Source organism: Schistocerca gregaria, chromosome 6, assembly GCF_023897955.1.
Source record: "Schistocerca gregaria isolate iqSchGreg1 chromosome 6, iqSchGreg1.2, whole genome shotgun sequence".
In the NCBI taxonomy this organism is placed as follows: domain Eukaryota; kingdom Metazoa; phylum Arthropoda; class Insecta; order Orthoptera; family Acrididae; genus Schistocerca; species Schistocerca gregaria.
Window position 1 is genome coordinate 535,199,399 of NC_064925.1, and position 16,529 is coordinate 535,215,927.

A 16,529-nucleotide genomic window follows, 5' to 3' on the forward strand; every position below is an offset into this window, starting at 1 on the left:
TCTATTAAATAAAAATTTTATGATCCACATTCTTCGATAAAGGAGCACTTGGAAAGGAAAGAACAATAAGAAGGGACTAATAACGGTAAGTGCATACATAATTTTTCTTTTCAATTACTTGGTAATTTCTTCTGTAGAATAAGTTGTGGTGACCACTTTAATTACATAGACATTAAGATGTGAATAGACATTTCCTTTATCTACATTGTTGTCTTTAGTGTAGTATTATTTCTGCTTGAGCTTTGTCACGCTTAGATATAAGTTATTGCATTGGCTGCTGCTGTTTCCCAGGCATAGTATCACTGAATTTCACTTTGCATTACTCTGTTAAGCCAGTTTTACTACTGATTTATTTTTCTTGTTGCTGCACATTGGCTCATACTAGTTGTAATGTTGCATTTGCTCTGCTAATTTAGATATACTGCTGCTTGCTTTGCCAGTTCCCTTTTTTTGGCATTGCTGTTTGTGTTAATTGTTTTGTGCTGCTGCATTGCCTCATACCTTAGTTTATGTATCTAAGCTCAGTAGATTTAAGTTTGCTTAAGTGGGGGGGGGATATTATATAAGAAACTAATTATGAAGAATAGGGAAAGAACGCATTGAGAAGTTATATGAAAAAGATTTGGGCAAAAATGAGTCTTGTACATTGAGAAATACTTATTTTGAAATAGGATACGAACAAAACAGTGGGGTTTAGGGGCAACAGGGTTAGATAGGACTTTTTTTTTTTACAGGAGCAAATGTTGAAATAAGAGGAAATATCTATGAAATGAAGTTTTGGGTTGGACTGCAGTACCAAATGTTACACTGAAAACGAACCCTGTCCTTTCCTTTTGTGTTATTCGCCTATGTGTTTGTGTACCCTTGTGTATTTATGTTTTTCCTGTCTTTATGTGTTTAGATAATAAGATTTATGTTGTAGAAATTTTCTAATACTAAGCTACATTCACTATGATGAGGAATACTGTTATCCTCAAATATAATTTGCATTAATAATATGTTATTTACTTCGTAAAGATGTTTAGACATTATTTTTGAAAGCTATTCTGATCTTTTATGTCTTTACTTATAGCATATTCCTGTAAAACTGATGTATATGTTTATTTCTATTCTTTTGTAAAGCCTGTATTACTACAAACTTTATCTGCACTATTATGTTCTTTAATGATGTACTTTGTACCTTTATAATTGTATTCTCATGTTGTATATTTATAGTCGTATAGACACCAGTTTTTCAAATTATGTTTCATTTCACTGCACACGTTTCTATTGGTCATAGTATAACCACAATATGTGAGAAGTCGTGACTGTTAGTGTTTGCACGTGTGTTAATAAGTCTGCAAGGGACTGGTTAACAGCATTGCTGGTTCTAGGGACATTTAAAAAAAAGTTGTGAATGCAGAAGTGGTGGTTCATGGACTTGCTATATTGTCCACAAGACAGTCGCAACAGATGACTGCTGGCCGTCTCTACAAGGACTACAGTGGGTCCGCATCTTTGATGGCCCACCAATACCATTATTTCTACAAGGACTGCAGTGGGTCTGCACCTCTGGTGGTCCACCAATACCATAATCTCCACATGGACTACAGTGGGCCTGCTCTGTGATGACCTACCTACCAATATCCTACAACTACCACTGACTCTGCTATGGGTTTCCTTTGTTGTGACCCATTACCTTTCTCCTAGTCAAGGTTAGCACTGTCTTTCTGTTGGAAACACTACACTACTTCTTCAAGACTGCATGGAAATCCACTACTTCTGTGTGCATTTCCTTTTACTACTCAGACTTTGAGAAAAACACTGCAATATTACTGTGATGAATGATCAGGACTGTGAGAAAATTTTAGCTTTTGGGCAACAATGAGTCAATAAATGTGTGCATTTCATTTCTTTGTTATTGTAATTATGAAAAATTTCTCCAAATCTGTATTAGCCACTGCCCAAAACAATTTGTAAAATTTTTTGTGGGGAGCATTGGGAACATGTAAGTGGGCTGTTTAGGTTTTTATGTCGGTAACGTCACGTAGTGCTCTGTATGACAATCACTGATTTTGCTGTGTGTAGTCTGCGGCTGGTTTGAATTGTTGGAATTTGCTATTGTAGTGTTGGGCAGATGGCTGTTAACAGCACGTAGCGTTGCGCAGTTGGAGGTGAGCCGCTAGCAGTTGTGGATGTGAGGAGAGAGATGGCAGAATTTTAAGACCGGACGATCTGGACGAGTGTCCGCCAGAAAGAGTAAATTTGTAATACTGGATATCATGAACTGTTATATACACTCCTGGAAATGGAAAAAAGAACACATTGACACCGGTGTGTCAGACCCACCATACTTGCTCCGGACACTGCGAGAGGGCTGCACAAGCAATGATCACACGCACGGCACAGCGGACACACCAGGAACCGCTGTGTTGGCCGTCGAATGGCGCTAGCTGCGCAGCATTTGTGCACCGCCGCCGTCAGTGTCAGCCAGTTCGCCGTGGCATACGGAGCTCCATCGCAGTCTTTAACACTGGTAGCATGCCGCGACAGCGTGGACGTGAACCGTATGTGCAGTCGACGGACTTTGAGCGAGGGCGTATACTGGGCATGTGGGAGGCCGGGTGGACGTACCGCCGAATTGCTCAACACGTGGGGCGTGAGGTCTCCAGAGTACATCGATGTTGTCGCCAGTGGTCGGCGGAAGGTGCACGTACCCGTCGACCTGGGACCGGACCGCAGCGACGCACAGATGCACGCCAAGACCGTAGGATCCCACGCAGTGCCGTAGGGGACCGCACCGCCACTTCCCAGCATATTAGGGACACTGTTGCTCCTGGGGTATCGGCGAGGACCATTCGCAACCGTCTCCATGAAGCTGGGCTACGGTCCCGCACACCGTTAGGCCGTCTTCCGCTCACGCCCTAACCCCAACATCGTGCAGCCCGCCTCCAGTGGTGTCGCGACAGGCGTGAATGGAGGGACGAATGGAGACGTGTCGTCTTCAGCGATGAGAGTCGCTTCTGCCTTGGTGCCAATGATGGTCGTATGCGTGTTTGGCGCCGTGCAGATGAGCGCTACAATCAGGACTGCCTACGACCGAGACACACAGGGCCAACACCCGGCATCATGGTGTGTGGAGCGATCTCCTACACTGGCCGTACACCTCTGGTGATCGTCGAGGGGACACTGAACAGTGCACGGTACATCCAAACCGTCATCGAACCCATCGTTCTACCATTCCTAGACCGGCAAGGGAACTTGCTGTTCCAACAGGACAATGCACGTCCGCATGTATCCCGTGCCACCCAACGTGCTCTAGAAGGTGTAAGCCAGCTACCCTGGCCAGCAAGATCTCCGGATCTGTCCCCCATTGAGCATGTTTGGGACTGGATGAAGCGTCGTCTCACGCGGTCTGCACGTCCAGCACGAACGCTGGTCCAACTGAGGCGCCAGGTGGAAATGGCATGGCAAGCCGTTCCACAGGACTACATCCAGCATCTCTACGATCGTCTCTATGGGAGAATAGCAGCCTGCATTGCTGTGAAAGGTGGATATACACTGTACTAGTGCCGACATTGTGCATGCTCTGTTGCCTGTGTCTATGTGCCTGTGGTTCTGTCAGTGTGATCATGTGATGTATTTGACCCCAGGAATGTGTCAATAAAGTTTCCCCTTCCTGGGACAATGAATTCACGGTGTTCTTATTTCAATTTCCAGGAGTGTATATATGTATTATGACTTTTGAACACTATTAAGATAAATACATTGTTTGTTCTCCGTCAAAATCTTTCATTTGCTAACTATGCCTATCAGGAGTTAGTGCTTTCAGTAGTTAGAATCTTTTATTCAACTGGCAATATCGGCCCACGCTGTATTGCAGTAGTTTAAGTATCGAAGATTTTTGTGAGGTAATTGTTTCATGAAAGGTATATATTATTGTTAGTTAGGACCATTCTTTTGTAGGGATTATTGAAAGTCAGATTCCACTTCGCTAAAAATATTGTGTGGCAGTTTAGTGATGATCAGAATAAGTAAAGAGAGAAATGTCTGAGTACGTTCAGTTCTGCTCAGTTGTTTGTAAATCAAATAACGTAAGGGGGTTTATCAGAACAGTAATTTATTTTTCTAAGGGGATGTTTCATAGGTGCGAGAGGCATTATGTGCCTTTATTGAAATTAAAAATGGTTCAAATGGCACTGAGCACTATAGGACTTAACTTCTGAGGTCATCAGTCCCATAGAACTTAGAACTACTTAAACCTAACTAACCTAAGGACATCACACACATCCATGACCGACGCAGGATTCGAACCTGGGACCGATGTGGTCGCGCAGTTCTAGATTGAAGCGCCTAGAACCGCTAAAGCTGCAGGTGTCAGGAGCTGATTGAGACAGCTGTGTCTTCCTAGAGCTCCATGTAACTGCGACTGCTGACGTGCACTGAGGCGACCCAGCTTCAGAGTGACAGCTCCTCAGTAAGCTTCCCACCTAAGACAGTAGGTCTCCTGCCAACTACTGAGAAGAGCACTGGCCGTACTCTACCATTTTATACATGGAAGTAGGTAAGGTATTCATTCCTCACAATTTTACGGTATTATCTCAATGCTAAACGACATTTTTCTTACGTAGGCGCCTCTTTGATCGTGACAGTAACTTTAAAACTTTAAGCACACTCCACAGCTGTCACCGTCTTGATCGCGATAAAAGCTTCCCTTATAACGATCGTATCATAGATCTAGTTCCGGGATGGTGCTGTCTGGGATTTAAATAAGCTGGTTACCACTGTCTATATTCGATTTTTCTTAGACTTGATAGTCTTATTTAAAAGTTGGGACTAATTCTAAATAAAATTATTTTATAGATTTAATATACACCATCATGTTAGTTGCAACAAAGTGATCAAATACTCCGTACAAAATAATGAACATAATTTAATTAATTTGTTCTCTGTATTTGGTAATTAGCCCCGTTGCGAGCACAGGTTTATGTGTCTGACACATAGTGAAGCTGGCTTGAGTTCTGTCATCACAGTTACCCTTCGCTGTTACCGAGAAAAATGGTCCAGATAAGGATACAGTCTAGTGACACATTTGATACCTCTACACTGAGAAGCTAGGTTATGTAGTAGCAGCAACAACCACATACCAGTCTACACATTCTGTAAAAAGCGTCTGCTTTTGAACACTGGATGTTAAAACACTGCTGGAACAGCAACAGTATCATAATCCGCCCTAGCAGTGTGCTAGATTTCCACATGTTGTGGCACAACAATGCACCTGTGTAGTAACCTATCTCACCAAAGGTTGGCTGTTATCACAACATAGCTGGCCAGAGCAACTATACATACTTGCTGCTCAACTCAGAGCAGCACTTCATGTTTGGGTCTTACGACTACGGGCGATGACAAAACAGTCCCCACGCCTTCCGTCGGTCTATTGGGGATAAGACGGCCGGCAAATCAGCTACAGCATCACCTGCGTAATCATCAGCCGCTGGTGCACTAGAAGCCGCCGGACCTCGTGGTTCTGTGTCTCGAACCGGTGTCACTGAGCGATTACCTCCTCTAGCGTATCTTCATCTAGTGTTCTGGGCTACTCCGATGGTGGTGGATTCGCAAAGGTCATCTGCGCGTCTCACCAGCACGGTTGCCGACGCATAAGCTATATCGCTGCTGTGAAGGCCTTCCTTGCGCCAGAAGGTCAGTTCGCCAGCCGTAGGTCATCTGGTGATGCAGCACTCTCCTACTTAACATACACAAGCACACTGCAGTGTTGTCAAGTTTGCCGCTTGAAGTTACGCTGAAGAAGCAGCCCGTTACCTCAATGACTATACATACTGCTGAGACGCTGACAGCTACGTCTGCACAGAAGACTTGTACAATAAAAAAATGCTCATACTGAGATAGCTCCTCTGAAATTGTACTTGCTATCGTACAAGTAGAACCCAATACACAGTACTCGGACGCGCCATCCAGGGCAGAAGCAACCATGTCTGCTGGTAGTGGTTCAAATATTGACGATACCATTACATTCGATGTCAGAAGAAAGCCGGTAACAGATACTGCCGTTTTGGAACATCATTTCGGCGTGTTGGATGGAAACGAACTATTTTTTACTTTTTTTCATGAGAATGATTTGACAATGGTTTACTTAATCAAAATATCCACGGGTGTACTGCCGGTCTATAGAGTCCAAAGGGCACGGATCTCCGTGCCGGCACGTTCACAGGAGCTCAGTCCGTCAGTTCACCTGATGATGGCGACATGTTTGATCGCCGAAATATTGTGCCCGTTGGACGCTATAGACCGGCAGTACAGCTGTGGATGTTTTGATTATCAAATACGCCGGGAGAAACTCAAGAATCACATCATACACCTTTACGGGGAGGAGATGTATCGCAGCAAGTGCCCGTTGGACTCTATAGACCGGCAGTACACACGTGGATATTTTGATTATCAAATACGCCGGGAGAAACTCAAGAATCACAATGATTTACTTGATTGGATAGTTGCGTACAAGGTTCGACTGGTGAAAATTCGCTGTCACTGATTTAAGTTATTGTTGGAGTAAACTATGAAACAGCTGGTGTATCTTGTTGGTACACAGTGCTCTGTGCACCCATTCATCTGCAGTGCTTTGTTTCAAATGTATGAGGCCTGGGCATCAAGTCAGGAAACGCAGAAAACGTGCGCGACTGACACTCGGACATAAGGATTAGGAGCCTGTGATGTTGGTATTTAGTCATTTTTGTTTTAGGCACAGCCTTGGCAGAGAGCGAACCATGGGTAAAGAGTCTTACTACTACGGAAGTGGCCGGCCGGTGTGGCCCAGCAGTTCTAGGCGCTTCAGTCCGGAACCGCGCGACCGCTACGGTCGCAGGTTCGAATCCTGCCTCGGGCATGGATGTGTGTGATGTCCTTAGGTTAGTTAGGTTTAAGTATTTCTAAGTTCTAGGGGACTGATAACCTCAGATGTTAAGTCCCATAGTGCTCAGAGCCATTTGCACAATTTTTGAACTACGGAAGTGGCAAAATCCAGGCAGATAAAACGACTTGTGCAACCAGATAGAGGCAATGAGGGAGGATACGTCGTCTTCCAGTAAGTCAGCACTCACTCTAGATGCTGATACCGGTTCTCTAGTGCCTCCTTTTGCCGTAAAGCAGGGAACGATGGATTTGTTAACTTTTATAGACAACGTACTGTCTGGCGTGCAGCTGGGATATTGATCGGATGAATAGATGTGCCTATGGCTATTTTACGTTTGGGGGGAGATGCTAAAATATACGTGGTACATCACTAGGATTTCAGTGAATTTCAGACATTTGAATTTCTCAAAACCTGCCTGATACCGCGATGCAGGTGGAGGAACAGTTGTAGACACTACAATGTACAGATGAACAGTGTGCCGCCAAACACGGAGAGTCGACTGAGTATTTTGGGGACACTATTAGAAATCATAATGACAGTACTTATAAATTGACGGAAAAGTGTGATAATAATGTCCTACTACAGGAGGCAGAACCAAGAATGGGGGCCTCTCAGTGCATCAAGAGATGGATGGGCAGTGTTTCCTAAAAATTTAGCTCAGACTTAAGAATGGCAACATCGTGACACCACTACCAGATTTTTCTTTCTGTGTTACTGTTGGGGATCGTCAGGCTACATATGGAGAGTGTTGTCAGCCACATTGTGGGGAATCTCGGCGAGTGAGACCACGATTTTAGACAGAAGCCTAAAAAGTGATGTGATAGGAGGACTAGATAGTATGGAATTGGTTACCTGGCATTAAGCTGCCACGTACGCTCCAGGCCATCAAGCGCGTCTTCCAGTAAATTTTAGGTCAACTCAAACGTGTGCAGAGGCGGAATTTTGCTTACTGAATAGAAGAAAACAAATTTTTATCACACTAAGTTTGCAGATACTAGTGGAAAGTTAGGATGTTATGGGAAGAAGGAGGTTGGACCCACCATGATATCAGTTACATAGTGTGGGTGGAAGTGACTTGCCTTTTCTAGGATCAGGGTTTCTCACATAGGCAAAACTTTTCCAGAGATTTATGAAAAGTTTTATTTGGAATAGGCGATGATTACAGTGCAGTCTTAGGGTTATGTTTCTTCCATGAATATCACGCTAAAATTAACCTTGGACACCATTTAGTCGAAGTCAATGGGACATTGTTCTACATAGGAAAGCTGCTGTCAGTACCACACCATGACAAGTTCGTCTTTTGTAAAACGGTAACCGAATAGACAGTCTGCAAGGCAGCTAAGGATTAATTTGCATGCTAAACTACTCTAAACCTACAACGGCAGGGAGAGCGGTGTTCTGACTACATGCCTCTCTGTATCGGCATCCTGTGACGCCTAGGGGCTGACGATGACACGGCGGCCGGTCGTTTTAAATACTTCCGTGTGTGAGAGTAGGAGCTGATTTGAAAGTAAATACGGTTTGTATGGTCGAGCCACTAGAAGAGAATTAAGAGTTAGACAACACAAACTGTGTCATATGTAAGAGTATGGTAAGCATACAGAAATCAGATGGTGAACAGGTAGTACTCATCGTATTGGATAACTCTGAGACCGACGATCTGGAAGAAATAAGTTCAAACCCGAAGAGTAAACAATCCACACATTTGAATCAATTATAGCAAAAGATAACAGTTGAAGAAAGTGAAGAAGAGCCGATGTTATTAGAGTTTAAGGGTCTTATAGTTCTCTTGGAGCTTTTCCAGCTTTCCTAGTGACACAGCATAGAATCCCAACTGCGACTGAACTACCTGTGTATCATAAACAATACGGAATACCACATCATCTGCAATCAGTGACGAAAGAGTTTATTAGTTGCACTTATAGGACGGTATTATTGAGGAAATTACTAGCCCCTTGGAGGCTTCAGTGGTGATAAATGCTAAAAAGAGTAGTCATGACACACAAATAAATTGGTTTTCTTTTGATTACAGGTATCTCATTAGTTTCAGAAAGAGAACTTACGTTTCCATCAGGAAACGAGCACTATTAATGAATGTTGCTTGGATGAAGGTACGTGCCAGCTACATTTCAGAATTTTTAGAGACAATTTTGCGAATATTACAACCTACACAGTGTATGGTACGAGGGTTATTCGGAAAGTAAGGAACGATCGGCCGCGAAATGGAAACCACAAGGAAAATCCGATGTAGTTTTGCACAGGTGCGTTGGTTAGTGCCTCTGCCATGACCGTCGATCGCAATACGTGGTTCTTTTCAGTTCTGAACACACATGGAGCACATAAAAATACTTAGAACAATAGTATCTCCCGCCAAGTACGAGGTCCTGGTGAGAAATTTCGCCTGAAGCTATGCAGCCAACATTACATTACTGTCGTGCTTTTCCTTCTTCAAAACAATTCTCAGGCGCATTCTGCAGGGGCAATGAAGATGCTCCTGCGTTGTTTTCAGTTGGAAATGTTTGATTACCCACAGTAGAGCCCGTAATTGTGTGACTCTGAGTTTCATCTCTGCTCACATAAATCACTGGCAATGAAGACAACATTTTGGCACAAACAAGCAGTAGGCCAATCTAGAGAAAAAAGTCTTCAAACGTGTGTGAAATCTTATGGGGCTTAACTGCTAAGGTCATCAGTCACTAAGCTTACACACTGCTTAACCTAAAATATCCTAAGCACAAACACACACCTAATGCCCGAGAGAGGACTCGAACCTCCGCCGGGACCAGCCGCACATTCCATGACAGCAGCGCCTTAGACCGCTCGGCTAATCCCGGGCGGCCCAGCGTAGAGAAATGGCGGAAAGCACCGGCGGCTGCCCTCCATAACGAAGGTATTAGAAAGTTGGTACAACGCTACGATAAACGTCTAAGTCGGATCTGCGACTATAAAGATAAGTAGCTGGAAGTTGTAGGTAACTGATGCAAATAAAACAGTTTTGATTTTCGCTGTGGTTTCCATTTCGTGATTTATTGTTCCTTACTTTCTGAATAGCCCTCATATATTTGGATATCATAATTGTCTTTGTGATGAACAGAGAAGAAATGTGCTGTGGCTAAGGGAGATGTATAAGAGATTGTGCACATCACACCTAACACTAAGTATACAGAAATTACACTTCACACTACATGAGGTACAGTAGTTAAGACATTTAATTACTCATGAAGGAATCAATTTGGAGACTAGAGTAGCAGAAGCCATACAGGACACAATATTTTTTGGCTTAAAAATTATTATGGAAGTTTTTTACCGGCATTTTGCGATATTGCACGAACTCTTATTCACCTAGTTAAAAAGGAGTGAAGTATTATTAGTCATCTGATTACTAAGATGCATCTTATAAATTGAAAGAATCGTGGCCAACTGGAATGATGTTGGTTTCACAAAATTATGAGAAGAAATTCTTATTGTCATGTGATGCAAGCCATCATGCACTTGGCTGTGCACTGAGTTAACAAGTGAATGGAGTCGAACATCCGGTTGCCCATAACTCACATCAGTTGAATTAAGTGGGAAAAAATACAATAAAAATGGAAACACTGAACCTCATGTATGGTATGACTTACTTTCGATATTATTTGTACGCTAAACTGCTATTAGGTTTGCTTAGACTGCACTGCAGAAATTTTTCTGAGTAACGTGCACAACCTATACACAACCCCGTTACTTTTCCACACACTTTCTATATTTTCGGAGTCCTGAAGAAAGGTATTCGAGACTGTTGATTTGCTTCAAACAAAGATGTGGCTGGGTGGCTACAGTCATGGTTACGTTCGCCGGCCGGGTGGCCGAGCGATTCTAGGCGCTACAGTCTGGAACCGCGAGACGGCTACAGTCGCAGGTTCGAATCCTGCCTCGGGCATGGATGTGTGTGATGTCCTTAGGTTAGTTAGGTTTAAGTAGTTCTAAGTTCTAGGGGACTGATGTCCACAGCAGTTAAGTCCCATAGGGCTCAGAGCCATTTGAACCATGGTTACGTTCGCAACCACAATTTTCCATGAAGGCACTGACTGCCTTGTCTCACATTGGGATAAATGTATTAAAAGTTATGATGATTACTTTTGCAATAACAAAGAGTTCTTTCCATATCTTCCTTTTTCATTCGACTGCCCCTTGTAATAAGAGTAAGCGAACAGACTCTCTAAGTTACAGACCAATATCTTAACCTAAGTATATTGCATAATTCTTCAGCATATTCCAAGTCCGAATGTAACTGATTTGCTTGAGAGTGAAATGGGTCTATTCACACATCAGTACCGATTTAGATTGCATTTCTGATACGAAACTTAACTTTCCCTTTTCTCACAAAATATCCTGAGAACTATGATGAGCGGAAACAACTAGATTCCATAGTCGTAGATTACCGGAAAACTTTTGACACAGTGCAACACTGCAGACTTTTGACAAAGGTGCCAAGAAACAAAATAGATTTTCCAATATTTGAGTAACACTTAGACTTCTTAAGTAAGAGAACCCAGTACGTTATCAGGGATGGAGGTATAAAATAAATAAAATAAATGAAAAAATAAAATATTGGTTATTGTATATGTATGATAGTGATTGGTTGTAATTAATATTTGCTTATCTGGAACGTGGACGTTTAATTAATTGGTATCAGACGCTTGACAATGGCTTTTTCGTAAACGCAATGTTATTCGTAGTTGACCGTGAAATAAGACTCAAATAATCGGACTTCGTATTCAAATCGTTTCCAAAGACTGCTGCGGTAGGTGCGGACTCAAAATCTAAATCTCAATGTTAGAATAATTTGCCAGCTATGTCAATACATCGTACAGAGGTGACGGTCTACTAAACATAAAAAAATTTACACAGTTGGTTAAATCAGATATATTCAACGAATAAGCCTACAGTTACATAATTCTACTTACTTCATAAATATAAATTCTTTACAGAATCGAGTGCCTAGTAAGATTGCAACTCGCATTGTTCTTATATAACATCAAATATGGCGGCGTGCCAGTTAATAAAATATACGTGCTTCCCGCACAAGCAATTCTTCTCGACCTACTTCTTGTTAATCAGACATAAGAGTGTCATAACTGTATTTTGTTTTATCAGCGGCATAGCGCTGCAGTTCTGTGCCATAGGCTATATTTATTTGTCAGAGATTATTTAATTAAAATTTCGCGTTTCCAAGGAAACTCACGCACGGCATGCAAATGTGCCTTTATATTGCCCCCTGAATTGCGAGGCGAAAGGACACACCTGGAGGCGAGCAATTCACCTAAAGGCACAAGAAAATCTAAGTTGTCTACAACTATTTACATGACATACATTATACAGTATATTATATACAAAATTTGAATGACGCGCGTGCACCGTAAAAGTTCATATGTTGACAAAATAGAGTGCGCGCATGCGCAGAAGCGTCTGTGTGACTCCGGCACTGCCGTTATATCGTAAATTTAGATCACGCGGCACAGTATTGCAGTTCATATTGTTCGTGTGCGCCCGCGTTTCTTAGTCGTTGCATAAAGAAAATATTCCACCAAGATTACATATGAAGAGTACATTGTATGACAGGTAACTTAATTTTAAAATTACAATAATTGTTATAATACAATACAACTTTAGATTGTTGAATGTTCTTAGTTACATAGTAGTGCACTGAAATGCTTCAAAGAAAAATGTCTTTGTTTCAGGTGCGTTTACCTAACACATCGTGTCGTTATTACAGTTTATATTCATCTGCTGCACAGTAATGTTTCTCAGGTTAGTGTAGTCGTGTTAAAGTTTTTTTGATCACAGTAACATCGCTGTATAACAACGTAATTGATACAAAAGCACGTCCATTTCCTATTTCCATTATAGTCGTTGTGATGCAGTTCGTTGTGATACAGTTCGTTGTGATGCAGTTCATTGTGACAACAAGCATTGTTTATTACAGATCGGACGTGACCCGTCGAGTAATTGGTCCATATGCAGTTCTTTTTCGATATTCCGTGTAAGCCTGGTTTCAGAACCTCGGACGGCACATAGCTGGTGTCGATCCTTGGATAGTCTAGGTACGTGCCGTCACATTTCGAGAACATTCCGTTCCCTGAAGTTCCAACCAAAATTTTTCCACTCCTCGTGTTGTTTTCTGGACAGGCACGTTGTGACCATTTAATCCAGTTAACATCTTGAAGTTAGGTACTGTAGTAATGTCACTAGACGATGCACCAATTATGCACTTCACATTTTCAGTTTTCCTTTTAAAATATAGCTCACCTAAATGTTAGTAGTTACTTGTCAAAGAAATCGTTCGTCGCGTTTACAAAGGTACGATGCATGATGAATGTCATTAACAGTTTCTTTCACATAGGTTTCTGCGTAGTTGCAGACTTAGTAATGTACGTTTATGTCCGTGAACAGCGGTTCACTATGCAATTTTTTTAAAAGTTTTTCACATTTTGGCACTCGTTATCGTTCAGATTTTCACATAGTAACAGTTACATTATAGATCATTTTTTTAAAAACATAAGTTCAAATGGTTCAAATGGCTCTGAGCACTATGGAACTCAACTGCTGTGGTCATCAGTCCCCCAGAACTTAGAACTGCTTAAACCTAACTAACCTAAGGACAACACACACATCCATGCCCGAGGCAGGATTCGAACCTGCGACCGTAGCAGTCGCACGGTTCCGGACTATGCGCCTAGAACGGCGAGACCACCGCGGCCGGCAAAACATAAGTAATCATACACATACACATCACATATTTTCTTTGCATAAACATAATACAGCTACACATAAACATGTTTACATCATTAGATAGCTCTAAATTATTACATTATGTCATATTTGATTACATGAATTGCAGATATTTACGTTCTCCTTAATGGTTTTTCTTGGATTTTATCGATGGTTTTTTTTGTTATGTCATCTGAAATTACGATAGGTTAAACACAACATTCATTACATCCGTAGGTAAGACCAGGCGTTTTCACTACTCAATAAATATTAAAAATAATAAGAGATGGAAAACTGTTAGATTCCTGGCGTTTTGTGCGTGTGTGTATAGTGTCTGTGTGGCCTTGGCTACTGGTAGATGCTTTTCTTGCTGAGAGATGAGCGTCTAATTTTTTTCTCGAAGTAAAAGGTCCCTTCACAGATGACGTCTGTCGGTTCGTCAGGTGTCATACCAAGTAAGTGGTACCTACAGTCACAAATGTTCCGTGAAAAATTAATATATCATTCACTGCTACGTAAGCATAAATTTTACCTTAATATTCAACCTTCTTGGTAGTGCTGCGGCGTTGAAAGAAAAGTTCTTCTGTCTTGAACTGCGTCACTGGTACAGCTGAAACTTCCCCTTACAAAAATTATACACGACTGTGCTTAAACTGACACACAATATTTTTAGCGCAACGCAATCTGACTTCCAAAAATCCCTACGAAAGAATGGCCCTGACTAGCATTAACCTATACGTTTCACAAATCACTTACCTCACAAAAATCTTCGTTACTCAAGCTACTCCAATACAGCGAGCGCCACTACTGCCAGCTAAATAAAAGATTCAAACTACTGAAGGCACTAACTACTGATAGGTATAGTTAGCAAATGAAAGATTTTAATAGAGAACAAACGATGTATTTACCTTAGTAGTCATAATATATATATCACTTCATGACACCAATTCTTACAAATTTCAAAACTCCGCCATCTCTCTCCCCACGTCCACCACTGCTGGCGGCTCACCTCCAACTGCGCAACGCTACGCGCTGTTAGTATCCAGCTGCCGCTGCCCGACACTACAATGGCGAGTATTACAACAATGCCAACCAGCCACAGACTGCACACGACACAGCCAGTGATTTTCATACAGAGCGCTACATGGCGGTGGCGTTACCAATAAAAAACCTAAACAGCCTACTTACAACTGGTACAGCTGAAATGACACTGGTACAGCTGAAATGAAAATTTCTATACCACTTATTATCTATGTTGTAATTTGTTTTAGTTCTTGCCACACAGCAGGTCGTTGAGATAACGGTACGTTATATGTCTTGTGGTAGATCTTGTGAGGTTTAACTTCAATGTTGTACATATACGTGTTGGTAACACCTAATCGTTTGGTGAAAACTTGTAAATATTTGGATTACACTTCCTGTAGTTTCATACATTCATGTACACTGAGTGCTGTAGCTTCATTTATCTTATGATCAAGCAATATTTTCAAGGCCATTAGCTCTGTGTCAGATGAGTGTGTGTGCGTGTCTTGAATGTCATTGTCGAGTACCAACTGAAACTTGTACCCTGTACAGTGTTTGTCATGCTTTAGAGTTCTCCTGTCCAAATCAATAATAATTACACTGCCTTTATCATTTAAAATACATTTACCTTTGGAGAAGTCTATAATGCAGTCCTTATCGCTCATATTATCTAATCCTAATATGCAATTTGTCACAAGGTTTTGTACAACCAGGAATGGCCATTGTACGGTTTCATTACCTATTTTAATGTTTACAAAACTTGCTTCTTAGCCCTACATGACTTATTACCTAGAGCAGTAGTTATTTTACAGTTTTGGGCAGGAAACTCAGGCACAGGCTCCAATTCATACATCTTTTTATAGAAATTAAAAGACAAAACGCTCACAGCTGCACCTGTATCTAAGGTAATAGTAGTAGGAATCCTACCTACTACACCAGTAGTAGACGCTAAAACAATTTCATTTGTGTTTGAACGACATTGTGTACTGTCTTGCAAAAGTTCATCTGATATATTCTCATTGTCGTTGTGTCTAACAAAAAAAAAAAAAAAAAAAAAAAAAAAAAAAAACAGGTAGTTTTTGTTTAGAATTATTAGGCATATCAATATTTTGTTGTTCAATGGCGGTGTCAAATAACTGAAAACCATTGAAGTCGCCCCCCAAGAATTCTTCAGCCACGACCCAGGGCATAGAAGTGACTGTTTCTAGTTTGTTGGATCAGCATTTGTATTAGGTATTGACACAGACTGAGGTTGTATATCCGGTGTCACTTCTATTATATTCACATTCGGATATTGCCTGTTTTGATCTCCAAACTTTTGCGGATGTTGTTGCAGTTGCGCATAATGACTTACATGTCGGTCGTAAGGTATGCTCCAATTTTGTCCTGGTGGCTGCTGTGGTATAGCAGTGTTGGACTGAATGTAGTGATCGCTACGAGTCCATCCTTGATGCTGTCTTGGCTCGTAGTTATTATTGTTTCCGTGTGTGTTTTTGTTGTTATATTTATATCCATTGTTACCGTTGTTGTTGTTATTACCGCGGTGCCTTTTGTATGGATTGCCGCATGAAGTGTTATTACTGATGTAAATGTTGTTTGTTTTGGAATACGCGTCTTGATTTTGATTTCCGTATTGAGACGGCATGTGAGTTTGCTGTTTTTGCTGTACCGCGTATCCAACTGTCGGCGCGCCACAATTGAGTTGGCAAGCCTGCATGTTTTGCATACCAGTAGTATAAACATTGTGGTTGCTGCTTTGCCGCGCGAAGCGCTGATCTTCTAGTAACATGTTAACCGAATCTAAAGCTGTTAAAAAATAATCTGGGTCGTCATCCGGAATATGTAAGAG